Source organism: Dicentrarchus labrax, unplaced genomic scaffold (genome assembly GCF_905237075.1).
Source record: "Dicentrarchus labrax unplaced genomic scaffold, dlabrax2021, whole genome shotgun sequence".
Lineage (NCBI taxonomy): Eukaryota > Metazoa > Chordata > Actinopteri > Moronidae > Dicentrarchus > Dicentrarchus labrax.
In genome coordinates, this window is record NW_026136721.1 from 29766509 (window position 1) to 29785625 (window position 19117).

The 19117-nt window shown below is 38.9% G+C and overlaps 1 protein-coding gene across 4 annotated transcripts in view; it reads left to right on the forward strand.

The window, feature by feature from the left end:
- The first annotated feature begins 1124 nt into the window (after positions 1–1124).
- Positions 1125–19117, forward strand: part of trim2a (tripartite motif containing 2a) — a 32477-nt gene continuing 14484 nt past the window's right edge. The window contains exon 1 of one of the 4 annotated variants that reach the window (XM_051384908.1): positions 1125–1140. The gene's annotated coding sequence lies outside the window, so the exon portion shown is untranslated. Of the gene's footprint in view, positions 1141–4347; positions 4504–11510; positions 11699–19117 lie in introns of those variants that run through there. The other 3 variants (XM_051384907.1, XM_051384904.1, XM_051384909.1) reach the window with 3 other exon arrangements.

Below are 19117 nucleotides of genomic sequence, written 5' to 3' on the forward strand. Positions count from 1 at the left end.
AGAAAAGGTCTCGTGTCATAGTTTGGGATTTTTTTGATGGATAAGAGAGTGGCTCAAGGATGTTTTCCCACTCAAGTGCGTCATGAAGCCGACAAAGGGGATCAGACAACAACCTGGACAGGAAGGAGGTCTCAGCAACACCATGCCTAGCAAGAGTGAGTCACAACATCTGAGCCATTTTCAGTGCACATGTACTCCAGCAGTGGGTTTCTGGGAGTTAGAAATCAAAAGCACTTGTCTTTTAATGCTGAATCTCAAATCCCCCAATGCTGAATGTTTGCATAATTGCAGCCGATTCTCTCTGACATCAAGTAAAATTAAAATATGCACCCAAAAATGAGTCTGTGACGTTTTAATCGCAATGTTTTCTTATGCAGTCTTGAGTTCACGTGAGTTCACTCATTAGAGATGGTTTACTCCTACTCCCAGTTACTTTAAAGGACACAACGTCACTGCCAATTCTCTTCACTGAATCATTCTGACCTTTAACAAATACAGTATATCCACAGCCACATCTACAGCCTCCACAGCACATTACCAGCAGGCTGGGATCTCATTTCTACTACAGCTACAAGGGGATTATCAGTGTGACATCAACAGAGGACCACTGAGATTAGCAGCCAATCTAAATACAACTGCCTCTTTGTGTCCAGAGTATACAGTAAATAATCATGAAATAAAAAATATACGCTTTGAAGTGCTTGTGAATCATTATTTGTCAGTGTGTTTGAGAGAAAAGTTTTGGCAATGTGGGTGATGCTGAAGTCGACTTCTTCCTTCTGTCTTCAGATCTACATGACATGAACACATGGTCAAAGTCAAGCTACTGAGCTGACCTCACAGACGCAGAGAGGCGAGGCGAGGCGAGGCAAGAGAAAACTGGAGGAAGTAGACATGGGGTGAGGCACACTCTGTATTAATGTGATAAACTGCTTCCCTTTCCTGTTTGGACACTGCTTTTACATTTTAGGTTAAAGTATATTGCTGAAGTGTGTTCCTTTAAATAGCTTGGTAAGCGCTGGCATGAGTGTTATAACATATAGTTGCTCAACAGAACATCAATCAGCTAATATTGCAATATTCAAATGATCATTTTTCAAGAAATAATGACAAACGTTGTCTGGTTCCAGCTGCACAAAGGTGAGAATTTGCTGCTTTTCTGTGTCATATCTATAAAACAAAAGAATTTGAAGACAGTTATTCAAGAAAATAATCATCAAGAATAATCATTAGTTGCATCGCTACTATTAAAGTTAAAATAAAAGTCTCTTTAGATTAAATGCTAAATTTAGATGATTTATTTTTTACTGATGTTCTTCTACTGGATTTTTTAAAAGGTTCTTTTAGACATAGCAATTATTCTTAAGAGTTAAAAACCCTCTGTAGTAGCCAATTTCTGAGTCAAGGCCCCATTTAAAAAAAAGTCCTATATATATATATATATATATATATATATATATATATGTATATATATATCCAGTGATGGAAGAGGACGGTTGCAATACTACAGTGTAAAAATACTCTGTTACAAGTTAAGTCCTACATATAAACTATTACTTGTGTAGAAAAAAAGTATTGGCATCAAAATATACTTAAAATACCAAAAGTAAAAGTTGTCATTATGCAGAATGTCCACATGTGTACATTGCTATAAGCTGGTAAAGGTAAAGCTAATTTAACCTACTGTACATGTTACTTTATATACCTGGGTAGCTTTACCTATAAAAATATATCATCATTTATTAGTTGATTTATATTTGGATCAATCTGAATCTGCAAAGTAATTAGTAAGTGAGGCTTTGTGGATTGATGTACAATATTTGCCTCTAAAAAGTTGTATAAAACAGGAAATACTCAAAGTACAAGTACCTCAAACTTGTACTTAAGTTCAGTGCTTGAGTAAATGTACAGTTATCGACCACTTTGTATAGCAGGAAGATTGAGATTTCATGCTGCCTCAAATCCTTCATCACTGTACATTGACAGTATATTTGCTGCTTTACCACAAATATACTTCAGCCATCACTTGCTCATAACTGCGCTCTCCTATCACCTTGTAGATATCAGAAAACCTCCTGGTTGTTGTGCAGTAGCTTGAATTAGACGACACTGCACATTTGACAGCAGTTTCACTCCAGAAAAGCCCCATAATTACCATTTCCACATCAAACTTTCATTGCAATTTAGTCCCCAACATATGTCCAATCAAAACAGCATGAATGAGACAAAAGAAGTTGGTCAATTATTCAGCAGCCATTCACAGGACTCTCTCCTAATCCCGCCATGCTCTACTGGACTAATGACAGCAGCAGGTGCAGGCAGCTGTGACCAGTGCAGGATGAAATTATGGTAAAACTCTGGTCTGAATCTTCTGGTTTTGCCCTTAAAACTCTGGAAAGAATTAGCTTGACCTGGTTTATAAGAACTAAAGACATCTGGCGGAGGATTATTGACTGTTGCTGCTTTGATGTTTCTATTTGATTCTTCATCTAAATCACGTAAGGCTCAAAACACTGTTATGGATTTGTTTTCATCCCCATGAATCCAAAGTTTGATCACGAATATTTGAGTTTTTACAGCCAGCCTCATTATTTTTGTGTTGAATTCTCAAAACTAACGTGCCCAGCTGCCGTGGATCAATACTATATGCTGTCTGAATGGACCTGAAGTTTGAATTTTCAAGCTGTTATATAGATATATAAAATAAAAAAACAGAGGTGGGATGCTGAAACGAACAAAAATCTTTGCAGAGAGCCTGTGACTGTGCGCTGCATGTTAAGCAGCGGCCCTTTGACTGCGGCGCACACACACAGTGCATTAGTTTTCTAAAATAGTTGTGAGGCCTTCAGATGCATCGAGATCGACCCCCTCCCCCCTCCTCCGACACACAGCAAACAATAAACCTCATACCGCCTTTTTTCTATCACACAAAATCTTTAATGGAAAAGGAATGCAAATAACTTGTTTCTGTCTTTCTTTTCTTTTCTTTTTTTAATCTGAAAAGACTCTTTCATGGGGTGCTGCATAATGTAAAGTTGTCATGGCAACATCCTCCCTCATAGTAAGGGAGGGGCCTGACTGGAAACCACAGTTACTACTGTGCTGGGATGTCCCATCAGGAACAGAGCTGGTGTTGCTTACAAACATTCCCTGTTTTGTTAATTTAAACATTTGTTTTTGATTATTTTAATAGTTTTTTTTTTTTATAGATAGTATTCTTTAAAGTTATCTGTTGTCAGAGGTGCAGTGCAATAGGTGCATTTACTTAAAGCTAAAGTTGGCCATTTTTGGAAGAATTAGATGGGATTATATCTGTGTGTTATATATTATAGGCCACAGCCAGCAGTAGGTTAGCTTATCTTAGCACAAAGACTGGAAACAGGGGGCGGGGGGTGGACAGATAACCTGCCTCAAGTGGTAAGAGGTAAAGAGGAAGGTCATAGGTGCACACAAGGCCAAACATCCCACTTCAGTTGTGACTAGAAATGGTGAAAAGACTTGTGAATGTGACCGAGCACAAAACAGCACAATTAGGCAAAACCTCAAAAAGCACAAAGAGAAAATATCCTAAATGTATTCAAATTCTAACAAAGTCACACAAAATCCCATAAAATCAACTTGATTTGATCTTGCAACGATTATAATGACAAAATATAAAAATGACAAGATTATGTAAGAAAATATAAACAAAGTCAAGTTCAACAAAACAGTACAAACATTTCAGTATCTGACTGCAACTCTCTGGTATAGTGAACATTCAGTGAAGCTATATCATGTGCCTCTCACAGTGCATGTTTTAACTCATTAAAATAACTTACATGTCTACAACTTGAGTGTCCTCATCAATGAACTCAGCTGTGGACATTTCTATAGTTTGCACCATTATTGTTTGTTTAGTGGCCACTACTTTACACCAATTTCCCTAATCTTATCCTGTCTTATGTTATCTTAAAACATGTATTTTCATAAACAAACACTTTCCACAGACAAACTTAAAATGTAGGCCAATTTAAAAATAAAGAAATAATTGAACTGTTAAACTTAGTAAGCAGTAAAATAACATAATTCAGCATTGTTCCCTTAGTCCATCACACATGACACGACACAAAACAGCTTGTATAACCACTGTAGAGAAAAATAGAAATAATGCATGGATACTACGGCTATTTTTACACGTGAATGTAATATTGATGAAGTGTTTTTTCTTTTTTCCCGGGCTGGATTAACTCTAACTGCATCCGGCTGCGGTAGCCTTTCCCTTTTATTGCCGACGGATCCCTTTAATAAGTGAGGTGGAAGTGAGTAGAAGCGGCTCTCGGTTCAGCTTTAGTGGGGTTTGTTTCTTTATGCAGAGCAGCAGACAGGACGGTGCACGGAGAGGAGAAACAACCAGAGCACTTAAACAGGGGGAAAACAGTCCAGTAAGGATCTCCGCCGGCTGTCAACGCACACATCCGCATGCGTCATTGTAGTTCTCACACCGGCTGATAAGATCACATTAAGGTGAGTGAATCGGAACTTCCTACATGACTTTAGCTGAGATTGACTGAATGTCCCACTTCTTTTTCATGCAAGACCTTTTGAATTAATGCAGATGTCAGAAGAAGGTTTTTAAAATGCAGAATGAAATCCCATTAAACAGGGCATTCAGTCACATATAAGTGCAAGCGTCCACATTCATGTTCATTCATGAGTGTGGACTGCTGCAATAGTAATCCATTTACACCGACAGCAGCTCTGTTCCCCGGACAAATCTGCAGCACGACAAGCAGCAGGCTCACGTTTGTGTCAGCATCTTAAATCTGTAAAAACTTGAACCTCTGTGCCTACTGATGCACCTGCTAAGTTGAGTCAAATGTAAGGTCCTGTGTCACATGGCTTGTTTTTATTTTATTTTATGTAGTTTCATAGACTCAGACTCAGTATTAGCTGTAATACGTGTTTAGGTTTACAGTCGGAATACTTAAAGGATCAGTGTGTAGGATTTAGTGGCATCTGGAGGTGAAGCGGTAGATTACAACAAACTGAACACCTCTCGCGTCTGTATTTGACGACTTGTGACTTGTGAAGTGTGTAGGAGAAACTTCACTGGGCATAAAAAATGTGAAAGGTTCAATCTACAGCCAGTGTTTGGTTTGTGGACTCCATGAAACGCGACCTGCAGCATCTGTAGATAAAAACGGCTCATTTTAATGTAACAAAACTACTCTATTCATTTATTCAGATTATGGACTAATGGAAACATACTTATAAATATTATATTCGATTTCAGCCAGTAGATCCTCCTAAATATTCCACATTGAAACAGGTAAACAGGTAAAATAACATCATTCATTCTATACATTTCAACTGGTGATGTTAATAGTTTTTCACAGTATTGTCTCTGGTTGATAAAAAATCTACTTACACATCAGAGGGGCATTTAATCTTTTCGGTTTGGGTTTAGGAACCACTCCTAAAGCTCTTTAAAGGAATAATTTTGAAATTGGGGGAAATATTTGCTTTCTTACTGAGCGTTAGATGAAAAGATCAATCCCACTCCAATGTCTGTACGCCTAGCCAAAAATAGTTACAGCACAAATTACCATAAAATGACTACTTGTCTTTTTTAATTTTCTCCTAAACAAAAATGTAAAATGTTATTTAATGAACAGTTTTATTTTAACTTTGGAGAGAATCAGTCTAATTGTTTATGGAGCTAGAGCCAGTAGCCGGCTTGCTTAACTAAGCATAAACACTGGAAACATGGGGAAACAGCAACGTACAAGAATGCCAGCACCTCTAAATCTCAGCAATTATCACGTTATATTTCGTTTGTTTCTTTCGAACACATAGTTAGCTGCGCGGATATGAGAATGTAATCTTCCTGTCTAACTAACATGAATGTGTGAACTGTTCCTTTAACTTTCAACTTGCACACATTTATAAAGTGAAAGCATCTAAATAGCAAAGACAGCAAAGTGGCTTTGGAATCTGGTAAACTGTGATGGATATATATAATTGAGACAGGATTATTAGTCCATTACTGTAATTAATTGATAGAAAGAATTCGTTATACATTATCCAACAGAAATAATGTTAAGTTGCATAACTGTTATCAGCACTTGTCTTTGTATAACATTATTTCAGTAGCACATCACAAAGCCATTCTTCCTCATAAACTAAGTAGATTAAAGTCTCATTACATTTGCCTGCTCTCTGTCCAACCCAGTCTGTGTGTGTGTGTGTGTGTGTGTGTGTGTGTGTGTGAGAGAGAGAGAGAGAGAGAGAGAGAGAGAGAGTGAGTCTCCTCCTTTGATGTCTGATCTGTAGTTTTTCTACAGCAGCTGTTTTTTCAGTCACTGTGACATTAGAGGTGCTTGAATGCAGTAAGTGATTCTGGGAACAGGAAGCAGAGGGTGATGCAGTAAAGGGCTGCATAACTCTCCCACCACTGCAGTACACTGTGCTGCAACTGTGGGAGTATTCTCATGCTAATGAAGAAATAAACCAGCCACCAGGATGACTTGGAGTGCATTACTGAAGTAATGCAAAATGTACACTTACATCACTGTTACATAGAGTAGCTGGCTGACTTGCCACAACGCATTACATCAGGGCTGCTCAGTGAAGTGAAGACGTAACGGCTTTTAACTTACTACTCTGATAGTTGATTGTATATCGGCCGTCTATATTAGAGACACCTTTTATTAGATAATATTCCAGAGTTAAATAAATACTTCTCTGACATGTTGCCAACAAATACTGAACATTAATGAAGGTTAAACTAGAGCAGATATTAAAACTCAATACTTTCTAGGTACAGACAGACATAATTTTGCAGCATTGATCATCAGAAACTGTTGGGTACAACTCAAACTCTTTGATCAGACAGTTTCTAATTTAAATGATAATGATGTGTTTTTGTGGCTGTTTCTGTTTAGACATTTAACATTTGAGATCTTTGGCTTCTTTAGTGTAATATTTAAATTATTATTTTATTTTTTTTAATCAAGTTATATTTCTAAAATTAAAGTATTGAAAGTTTGTATCAGAACCAAACCGAACCAATATCATACTAAAACATTTCAAACAATGCAATAGACATTTTTTATTCATTAAATAGTAGGGTAAACACAGCTCTGTTTAGTGAGCAATAGCAGCACCCTGACTCTGATTGACCTTAATTAGTATCATGATACTAATTAAGGTTCTGTTCCATTGACTATTCAATGTCAAAATGGATGCTGGGAAAAAGGTCTGTAGTCTCAGGTTGGATTTATTCCAGGGATGTTGTGATAGATTACTAGATAACTGTCCTTCAATTCATTAGATGTTGTTTATGTTTGTTTTGTAATTTGACCATGAGCGTTTGATCATCCAGATAAAGACGGACATCTTTTTCCATTGCAAATGTCGACTGGTGGCGGTATTGATGTTTTTCTTCAGCTCGTACAGTTGCCTGAAGGCCCTGCAGGCTGAACTGTTGCCCTCTGACACTTTAACCTCCAAGGATCAATGGGCTCGGTGCTGTGAGCTCTGCCGGGGCTCTACAGCGACGTGTGTCTGGTTAAATCTAATTGATTACCACTGGACATTTGCCAGCTTAGTGACTCTTAACTGAGTAGTAGCTCGGAGTGTCTGAGTGTGAAGGATTTGGAGAGGTCGTAGTGTGTTTGTGTGTTAACACAACAGTAACAAGAGGCACCTCGGGGCGAGGCCCTCTGTCACTAAGACAGCTGTTTAATCAGTAGCAAAGCTCACAATGCATGTGTATCAGTCAGAACCAGAATCAGAAATCAAAGTATTTCTGATTGATAATCCAAAAACTGACTAACGTTACATTTGTTATTTTAGAGTTTATTTTCTTACTTTACTTTTTGTTGTTGCTATTTTCGGCTGTTACTATCAGGTACATCATACCCGATTATCATTGCTGATTCGTCTGTAAATCGTGTCTTGATTAATCCACTATTTGTGTAAAGGAATGATGTGGCTGATGGCCGATGCAGTGAATTTATGAATCCTACTATGGCAAAGGCATGACCCGCCCTACTCTACTGAGGTTACCAGGCAACCAGCTGAGATACAAGATAAACTGACTCACTCAAGAAATAGTTAAAGGTCCAATGTGTAACATTTAGAAGGATCTATTGGCAGGAATGTAATATAATATTCATAGTTATGTTTTCATTAGTGTATAATCACCTGAATATAGGAATCGTTGTGTGTTTGTTACCTTAAAAAGAGCCGTTTTTATCTACAGATGCCGCGGGTCACCTTCCATGGAGTCTGCCATGTTGAAGCACCATGTTTCTACAGTAGCCCAGAACAGACAAACCAAACACTGACTCTAAGACAGGCTTTTTGTGTTTCACAGTCACTGCAGTTTTCTCCTGCACACTGCAAGTTCTCGTTACCATGTCATCCAATACTGACGTGAGCGGTATTCAGTTTGTTGCAATCTGCAGCTTCACCACTAGATGCCACTAAATCCTACACACTGGTCCTGTAAAGCACATGACTCCTGTAAAACAAAGAAATCATGTTTTCACGTTCATATTTTTGATACGTGTTCTTAGCGAACTTTAGAGCTGTTGTGGGATTTTTTTTTTAATGCTCAGCCAGGCTAGCTCTTTCCCCCTGTTTCCAGTCTTTATGCTAAGCTAAGCTAACCGTCTCTTGGCTCCAGCTTCATACTTAACACAGACATGAGAGTGGAATCAATCTTTTAATTTGACTCTTGGCAAGAAAACAAGAAACATAAAAAAGCAGCAAATCATCGCATTTAAGAGGCCAGAAGCAGCGAATACTTGGCATTTCTGCTTGATGACTTAAAGGTCCTGGATACTTGCACAGGTGTTTTCAGTAATTCTGGCTGGCTATTAGGATGATACTGAGCATGGGAATAAAATGAGGCCATAATTTAATGTGCATGTCATGCCTCAGCCAGCAGGGGATATCAGCGTTGCACAAAAGGAACATGACCCACACAAATAATCACCATAAACCTAAAAAAAATGACTGGTGATGCTTCTTAAGTGCCCAGTCACTAGTTGGCAGTGTAAGGAAAGGTGTAGTGTAATAAAACAGTGGTCCATAAATCTGTCCCTTTTTTGATGACTCGTTTCAGCAGATTGTTTTTATTTGAGAGTGATGAAGAGGTAGAGAAAATTAGTAGTTCACAGCAACCAGTAATTGTGTGCACAGTGTGTTTGTGTCCACACTCACCTCTCTTTGTCATTCAGACTGACTGTTTGCATTTCAGATTATTCTGCTGGCTTTCTTTTGCATGTAGGTGGAGCAAGTTGAAGCAATAGTCAAAATAACCAACAATCTGGTATACTTGGTTTTAACCTTTCTTGTCTCATTTTCAACACGGTGGGCTGTAGTTAATCATTGGATTCCCTTTAATTATCTTGTTGGACAGTCAAACTGGTACATAGCCTAGAAGGTTACAATGCAATGGTGGTTTTTTGACCACCTGTTCATATCCATTTGAGTGCTCTCAGGGATCTTTAAGAGATGTATATTCAGCTGATCTTGCTTCACCTGATTACACAAATGACATATAAAGATAAGTTGAAAAATAATTGAATCATAGTATTTCTGTGTCCGTTTGGAGCCATTTTCTCTGTTGTAAGTAATCCAGTTAAGTGGGAGTGGATGTACACGGGGAAAACAGATGCATTTGGATAATTACTACAAACGTTGTTTGTGGCCTGTCAATAAGATTAAAGCTTTCAAGAAATGGGGAAACTCTCTAGGGGCGTGTGTGTGTGTGTGTGTGTGTGTGTGTGTGTGTGTGTGTGTGTGTGTGTGTGTGTGTGTGTGTGTGTGTGTGTGTGTGTGTGTGTGTGTGTGTGTGTGTGTGCAGCCTGAAAATACAGCATGAGTGATTTTGTTATTGAGGAACCACCAATGTTTGTCTGCCAAGATGGAAGTATTAGGACTGTGGTAACAATGAGGGGAAGGCTGCCCTCTTGGTGTCAGAACAGGATGCTCATGTTGCCATCATGTTGTAGAAGAGTGGACTAAGGGCTACAAAAAATTCAGTAACAAGATGTTAATATGGACACAGTTGTAGGTACAGGTATTATATGTCTATATCAGAGTATCAAAAGTTGGCATTAAAGATCAGGTCAGATTTGTAGTCCTCACTTATTCTTTGATTTGATAGTTGAGAAATCAATCTCAAGTCCATTCTGTAGCTGTACTGGAGCTTTTGATCATTTCACATTATATTAATCAGCGAACTGTGAAACTGAAAGGGAGAGAAAGAAGTCTGGTGTGTAAAACTTAGTGGCATCTAGTGTACAAAGTACAGCTGAGGCAGGTGGGAATGTCACTGTTGCAGGTATTTGTTCATTAAAGTATCGAATAAATTGAAATGTTGACCTGATGTTATAGCTAGATGAAAAGTCAAAGTCATCAGGATCAACTGGGGACACTGAGTGTTTCAATCCATCCAAACATTTAACATTGAAACATTTCAGTGTGGACCAAAACAGTGGACTGACTGATCAACACTGCCATCCACAGAGCCACTTTGTTAGCATGGCTAAAGAAATCAGTTTTTTGTTGAAGTCATATTTACCCAGCCCTCCTGCAAGTCTGAAGTTTCTCAAACTTGATTTGTGTTTATTAGAATAGAAATCAATAAACGGATGTGTGTCTTTTATCCTAGTGATTTGTGATCCGCTCTCCTGAGTTATAGTCTTTGATTCTGTTGCATCATCTCTGTCTTGTTTACCAGCTTTGCTTCGCTTCAGTGCCTACCCACCCCCCCTGGGGCAAACAGAACAGATATTAACATGCTTGTTTAACTGGTGAATAACTGCAGTTTCACCCTTTGCACCATCTTGTTTTGTATATGACTGCACTGGGTATTATTATTCAGAGGATTTTCATGGTTATTGCAGCTTTGTGTGACCATTTGCGGACCATCTTGTTTTAATTACTGTGACTTTGGCCAGCTGTTAATGTTGAACTCTTACGTCAAGCATTCTCAGGAATGGCGATGGGAACTACGGTTGTTTTGCACTCTGCAGTCGACAATTTGGGCTTATGTCCTGAGAGAATGATGTCATTCCTGCTTGCTAAAGAGAAAAGTAGAGCACATGTACACTTGGGGCCTTTCTTGGAAATGGAGATAAAAGTGTGCACACGGAATCAGAGTTCGACTTTCTATATCTTTATTTTACAAAAAGAGACAAAACAAAGCACGAAGCTTTTAATTCAAAGACATAGAGTACAGTGACTGTTGTACCACAGTCAGTCCTTGAAATAGTTAAACAATTTGACTCCTGTTGGGTGTTTGGTTTCCCTTTCTCTCTCTCTTTCTGTTAGATGCCCAGTCCTCCGTCACTCCTTATCTGTTTCTCTAGCCATGCCTCTGGGACTCTTGCCCTCACTGGGGGTTAAAGAGCAGCACAGGCTTTAAGCCCAGCCTCCAACAGCTTCACTAAAACCTCTGATTGGTCCGTGCTTCCCTCTACACCACCGGCAGGCCCTCCCCCCCTCAGTCTCAGCTCACCCGGTGGCACCCTGTCAGTCTGTTTGGATTATTGTAACAGCTCAGGCCTCTCACATGCACTCCCCTCTCTGCCCACTGCACAAACTACAGTATATCAGAGATGAGACGGATTAGGTGACAGAGAGCAGCGTTTGTTTTCACCCCAGAGAAGAGAAAGGAGAGGACAGCAGCCATGGAGTTGAAGTAAGTGGGATGTTTGGGATTTAAAGATGGAGAGGAGGTTTGGAAAAAGTGAGTAATTAATGGAAAAATTACACGAGAGACGAAAAAAGGAAGGATTTATGATTTAAAGGAAGGGTGGAAACTGCACCAGCGTTGTTTTGGGATAGTCCCTATACAGGATACAATGTTGAATACATTGTTTGTGTGTCTGTTTGGCATCTGTAACAGGAAAGGGTTATTATTAAAAGATGCCTCAGTAATTCCAGGTTATTACCCTGGAAGTCTTATCTCTAATACTAGAAATACAGGTTTCAGTGACAATTCGTATGCTCTGAGGTCTTCTCATACAGAAATACATATTGTTTACTTTCAGCAGACAGTGTTTTTTTCCATGCAGTTGTATATGTACTGTACGCTTGCAAGAAAATAGTTGCTTGACTTTAATTTCCTTTTCCTGTTTATCATGTTCAGTGGCCTCAACCAAGCAGGTGCACTGCACACTTCCATATTCTGTGTGCTGAGAAAAAGTCAAGTTTATTTAAAAGTATGTCTCAAAGGGATTTACAATCTGTACAACATAGATTCTCTATCTTTAAGGACCCCTTGATGTGGTTTAAAAAAAGCACTTATTTTATCCATTACATATGATTAAAGTGTGGGGAAGCTGCAGGATGAATACCAGAGAGAGAAACAACAATAGAAAAATAGGCTGTGCATCAGCTGCTGATGGGATGAAATATGACATCTAGCAAAATCATTAAACTCTCTAGGCAAATAACAAGTGACACAGTTATCATATAATGCTGGTTAATCATTTATTATTAAGTAGTTATTTAATTATAGCTATTATCAGGCTGTGGCTATGAGTAAAAAGCGTTTTCACAGCAACTTGGTTCATGGAAAACAGAACTCAGACAACAAAACAAACAAAATACATCACTTCTCTACTGACGTATAAGGCACCCACAAGCTAAACAATGTTGTTATGTGTTTCCCATCTGGTTAACTTAGCTTAGCACACAGACTGGAGACAGGGAAACAGTTAGCCTGGCTCTGTCCAAGAACTACAACACAATTAGCCTATGAGCCCTAAAGCTCAGTAATGAACTGGTTCTATCTCATTTGTTCAATCTGTACATAAAAACAGCAATTTGTTATTTTATGGAGGCTGCGTGCTAGACTTTGGGAGCATTAACTTCCTGGAGTGTCTGCTGGTTGCCTGGCAACGGCATCCGAGGAAATAGTCCGGCACATAAACTATTGTAAAATGGGGAATTTTTATATTTATGCTTTTGTTTTTCTATGGCTTAAACAATCAATTTATTTAATTTTTAGTGACTGAGTCAGGATAGCTGTTCCCCTCTGTTTCCAGTCTTTGTGTTAATCTAAGCTGACTGTATCCTTCTGTTTAACAGATATGAGTGATACAGCTTGTGATCTAACTATCCCCCAGAAAGGATGAATATAAAGCTGTTCCTTTAGTCTTTAAGGGAGGTTAATCTACAAAATAAATCTCAATTAAAACAAATCTTAATTTACAGTATGGTTAGGATTACAATATAATCTGTCCAAATTAATGTTATACATGTTTTTACTCTTCTCTGCTAAAATGTAAACTGCCATGCTGGAGGACTAAAACCATTTTCTACTGGCACATTTTGTCTGGACATTGAGTCAAATGTTTTAGCTTCAATAAATTCTGGTTGACAGATGTGCAGCATGGACAGTTTCCAAAGGCCCTACGCTAGCACATCTGTAGGCCTTAATTTGAGGTCATGAATGCACTCACACACAGGGACACCCAGACAGAGGATTGTCTTATCTTGTGTGACCAGAATGCACGGTTGGACAGATATATGGCAGAGTGACGTATTGACATACAGGTTTCCTCATCCACTCTGAATACAGCCCCTTTTCTGTGAAACAGTAAATTTTACCCGACAACCTTTTAAAGACTGGTAGAGAATACAGCTTTCAACAGGGATAGTACACATCTCTCAAAAGAAATCAAACAGTTGTACGGTTTATGAATTGCAAAAATGTCTTAAAGCTGCCCGACAAAAACCCTTAAAACAATGCTCATGAAACTGCTTGACCAGTACACTTTCCTCTGTGGTATGCAAAGATGCTGCTGGTCGTTGAGACTTTTCGAAGAGGAGGGGTGGATGTGGAGTTAAACGAGGTGAAGGCGTTCTCTGCTGCTGTAATCTCTCATCATTCTTCCCCTAGTGGATGCTTTAGATTAGCATGAGAGTGTTCTTATAATTCAGGGGTCGACCTCATGTCACCTTCTCCTGATTCTACTGAAACTGAAAGCTAGAAAGGAATATATATATATAGCACTATAAGGTGTGGCTTTAATTATTTTGATAATAATCTAAATAATTGCAGCATCTGGAGCATTGTAGTCTCAGCATTTAAGTATTTTGTGATGAAACTGTTGTACCACTGATGCAACGGTGCAATTACAGGGTCAAGACGGACATAAGCCTCATAGACGGACCATCTGGCTTTAGGTGCTGAGAGGATTTAAAATACAATAAATGCTGAAAACAAACAGATTGCAACGATCAACTCACACATAAACATCATAATGATGATGTGGTGTGTTTTATAGTCTTTAGAGTCAAGACAGAGTAGTATTCAGTCCATGTTGTCCTCTCCTGATTATGTGTTATGAACATGCGAGAGCTGCTGACTGACTGAAAACTTAATCTTAGTATTTTGTAGTTACTTAGATTGCCGATAACATGACATTAGTCTAGTTTGAATCCACATACGCTCTTCTCTTAAAGAGTTTTAAGATGGTTTACCTTCATTAAATAGTCTCACAGAAGAGAAAATATTATTTACTCTGGTAACAGGGACACTGGAAGTCAGTCAGAGTTTGGGGTGCTGACAGAAACTCAGTCTGTATAATGATGTCATTCTCAATGCTAAATGCATGACATTCATGGTTTTTGTATTCTTTTGAATGGCCAAGATATTTTATAATCTATTTAATAGTTACTAAAAACATCATACACATTTTTTAAATATACTTTTTAGCAGATAAAACTAAAACAAAACCTCTTTCCTGCCATAAATACCAGTGTAGACGTGTAAATCCCAGTAAAAATAGAAGAAAGTCATAAGTTCCAACATTTTTATGAACGAATGGTTTTCATTATGTCAGATTTTAGGGGGTGCTGCAACCCCCTACTTTCATGACCCATGTCTGGTAAGGTGTACAATATTATATGTGCTATTAAAACAGTCAAACCAATTAAAATCATATCAATAATCAATAAAATCTTCAAAGTGCTGATGTAAAATAAATTGGCTGTGCGTGACCGGTAACAAACTGTCCTGTGACTCTCAGCAGTGAACCTGCATGTGACTGGACTCTTGGACTTCTGACCTGACAGACTAACTGGTCTCACATCGTCGAACATTATAAAACGTTCAATAACGTGCAGGTGAGGTGAGGGAAAAAACCAGCTGGTCTCCATCGGTGCTGTCAAACAGAAACACCTACACCTGTTTGTCTTCACTCTGGTTGTTTACATTTTGAAAGCGGTCATTCTGACTGAGCAGTGTCGTTATTGTGCAGTGTGACATGGCGTGTAGTGTGTTGGGAAACAGAGAGATGGTGAAAACAGCTGAGGTCAGTGCTCTGGAAAGAGCTGTGGGATGGACACCAGAGGGAGACCCAGAGTAACATACAAGCCACTGCAGCCATGATGTAAACCAAACCCTGAAATGTACCTAAAGAAACTGTTTGAAAACAGTTTCCCTCTTCATACTGGTGAGTGGAAATGAACAGGTTTAAAATTACAGCATGCCCTAGATTCTCTACACACAGCAGTTAAAGTTTAACGTTGGTTGAGTTTTGTTTTTATGGATGATGGGTTGAGAGACCAGCTGATGTTTTTCCATTAGAGCTACTAAGTCAGTCGGAAATACTGTTTTTGCTTTGTGGTGTCTTTGAAGTGTCTTAATGTATCAGGGGAGATGATGTGGGTGTGAATGGCGAAGCAACAAAAACAGGTTAAGTGACATGTTTACTCCTCCAGTGAGTCTCCGAGCCTGTCTCTACTTTATGTTGCTTTCATGTCTTCCAAAGATGTAATAAAGGTCCTGCTGGCTCCTTTGAAAGGGACTTAAAGCCCCAACCCTTCATTTTTTTTTAGCCATACTCGCAGCGTGACTCTAGGAATGGCAATGTCAGTCTGGTCCACCACTTTAGTTATTACTGAAATGTTGTAATTATTAGCATGTTAGCATTTAGCTTAAAGATTTTGTGGCCACCGTAGTTTCTCCTACACACTTCACAGCCCGTTCTCATTCCGAGGTTGTCAAATAGAGACACAAACAGTGTTCAGTTAGTCGTAAACTGCAACTGCCACCAAATCCTACACACTGACCCTTTAACTGAAAGACCTATTTTCCCGCTGTTTTTACTAATATGTCATAAAACCTCTAACAGATCAAATCAAACACAAAACACTTAGTTGTTACTAATGTTAGCACTAAAAGGCCGGTGAGTCCATTTGGAAGTCAGTCCTGTGTTCTGATTTCTAGTGGTGGGGTTGAGACTTCACTTTACATGCGTTGCACACATGACTGTGCCTTTTTTAACAAATCAGAAACAAAGCGCTGAAGAAGTGTGTTGTTTGTCACAGAAGCGGGTGGCTGTGAGTAGAGTGAGTAGAAAGTTTGCATTATCCAAATTGTAGGCAGCCTCTAACCGCTCATTAAAGGTATTGGGTTGGGTTTTTGACCTCTGGCAGGGCTATGGAGCAATGTTTTTGTTTATAAGGATGCCGTCAAAGCATGAGGCTGGTAATATTTTCTATTCTATCTATAAGACCAAAACCAACAATATGTGAATCTGTCCTATCCTTTAGACTAGAGTATTGAATCAAGTCGATGCTTTAGAAGCTGATTGATTATGTAATGCATCTGGGCATTAATGCTACACAACATACTATTCAGCCATTATGTTTTCAGTTTTCCTCCAGCGTTGAATTCCTTCCTCTGGTTGTGTGTCCCCCTCCTCTGAACTGACTCAGAGCTCACTGACTTTGGCAGAGACTGAGATGAGATCACTGGAACAGTCTCAGAGCTGCCAGGCCTAACGAAATGTGTGAAAAAGCTCTGCCAAGATCCAGTCATGGTATTAAATGGAAAGGTAGAAACCAGACAGAAGAATTTAACAACTCCTGTATGTTATTTTGCAGTTATAAAAGCATATAACGCATATAAAAGACATATAAAAACAAATCCCAGGCCCAGAAACTCGATAAGTCAGGGGAAATATGTTCAAAATTCCCATTTAATGGCATTATATTAAAATGTAAAGATTAAAACTCAGGTCAAACCAACCATGTTACCCTGGCTGTTACTGATTAACAGTGGAAATACCCCTCACAATGTTTTCATTGTTGTTGTCTTTTGATTTGGAGCAGATTGATCTTGATCTGAATACAAAGTAATTATGTTATTATTTCATTTTTCATTTCCAAGAAATAAAAGGATAAATTGTATTTATATTATTGATCATGCAAACAAGATACTTGATGCAAAGCATGAAGGCAATTTAGGCTGATAATCTTATTGAATTTCACTTCTTTCATGTCCGATTTCTTGTAGGGAGGGATGTTTTTTTTCTAACCAATCAGTGCCAAGTTACATATTTGTCCTGCTTATTTTCAGTTGACACATTTTTCCCACTGATAAAAAAACATGTCACTTTAAGAGTTGTCATTTCTGTATGCCTGTATGCAATAACAACTTGTAAAGCTGTGTTAATTTCAGCCATTTTCTCTAGAGCCACAGGCAGCTTTGACAAAACATTAAATGGAAACGAATTACGGTTCTTTTTAACATTTACCTCTAACATTGTTGTAGGCCTAAATTGATTCTTACGTTGTCCAATTGTAAAAAATGTGCAGCCAATACACACATTTCGTCAATTAAAATGTGTTTCATACGTTACATCCTGACCTTTTCCTCTATATTTAGCTGAACGTCAATATCAGTAACTACTAGTCTTAAGTGTGCTAACTAACTGAGCTAAAGGAAAAGTCTCAGAGGAAGATTTGAGAATTGAATAGTGCATGGACAGATTTGTTTTCTTTCACCACCAACGCTGCTGGCTCTGTGGTGACAAATTAGCATTACAAAGCTCAAATATGTTTTGTGGCTGCAGACAGGTTAATAAAGCTTGCTGACCCATGGTCTAAGATCTACTAAGATTGTCTGACTGTCTCCAACCAATGGAAACAGCTGTGAATGAGCACAATACCAGACTTGTTTCACTCTCTCGCTCTCAACAATTTGAAGGTGTGGGCAGGAATTCAGAAGTCTGGAACAAACTAACAATTAACAAACAGGACTGATTATCATTGAATTATGGAAACGGAGCCCATTTAAAGCAAATTGTTTTCTTGACTAAACATATCTTTTCTTTGTACCTGTGGCACCTCCCAACACATACATACACAGCTGTTATGCAGCATAGGCAACAAACTGTGATTAACTTTCTCAGCAGTTTGAGCTACAGTAGCTCGTCTGTTGGATCGGACCACACGGGTCAGCCTTCACTCCCCACGTGCATCAATGAGCCTGTGACCCTGTCGCCAGTTCACCTCTTTTCCTCCCTTCGGAGCACCTTTGATAGGTACTGACCACTGCAGACCGGGAACACCCCACAAGAGCTGCAGTTTTGGAGATGCTCTGACCCAGTCGTCTAGCCATCACAATGTGGCTCTTGTCAGAGTCGTTCAAATCCTCACGCTGCCCATTTTTCCTGCTTCTAACACATCAACTTTGAGGACAAAATGTTTACTTGCTGTTTATATATCCCACCCACTGACAGGTGCCATGATAGTGAGATAATCAGTGTTGGTCACTTCCCCAGTCAGTGCCCATAATCTATAGTTAATGTATGTGCATACAGTACATACCTATTATTATAAATGCAGCCAGCTTTATAGAGTTCAGCTTTATCACTCAGAGAGCAGTGCAGTGATTGAGATCCCTGACCCTAAAATCACATGTCCTCTCGGTGACCTTCCCTTTTCTCAAAAAGACCGGAAAAGAAGTTTCACCTTGGGCTTATATCAAGAGATTATGAAGGAATAACAACATGCCATGTTGTTAAGAACTGACCCGCTTGTGCTTTGTCATCACAGTGACATTTTGAAATATGTGTGTGTGTGTGGAGGAATGTGTACATACGCATACAAGAGTCTCTCTGATTTTGGCAGAGTCATACTTTCATTCCCTTATATCTAATAATCATGATTCTCGTTGCCTCTGACTTTCCCTCTCTTGCCCGTTTTTTGCTTTGTCTCTGCATGTACAGTGAGTCAGCAGCAGGCACACACCCACACACTCAGAAAGATCCCTTTGGCTTTAACTCTATTGGCCGTGGAGGGGACCCATAAGTGCTTT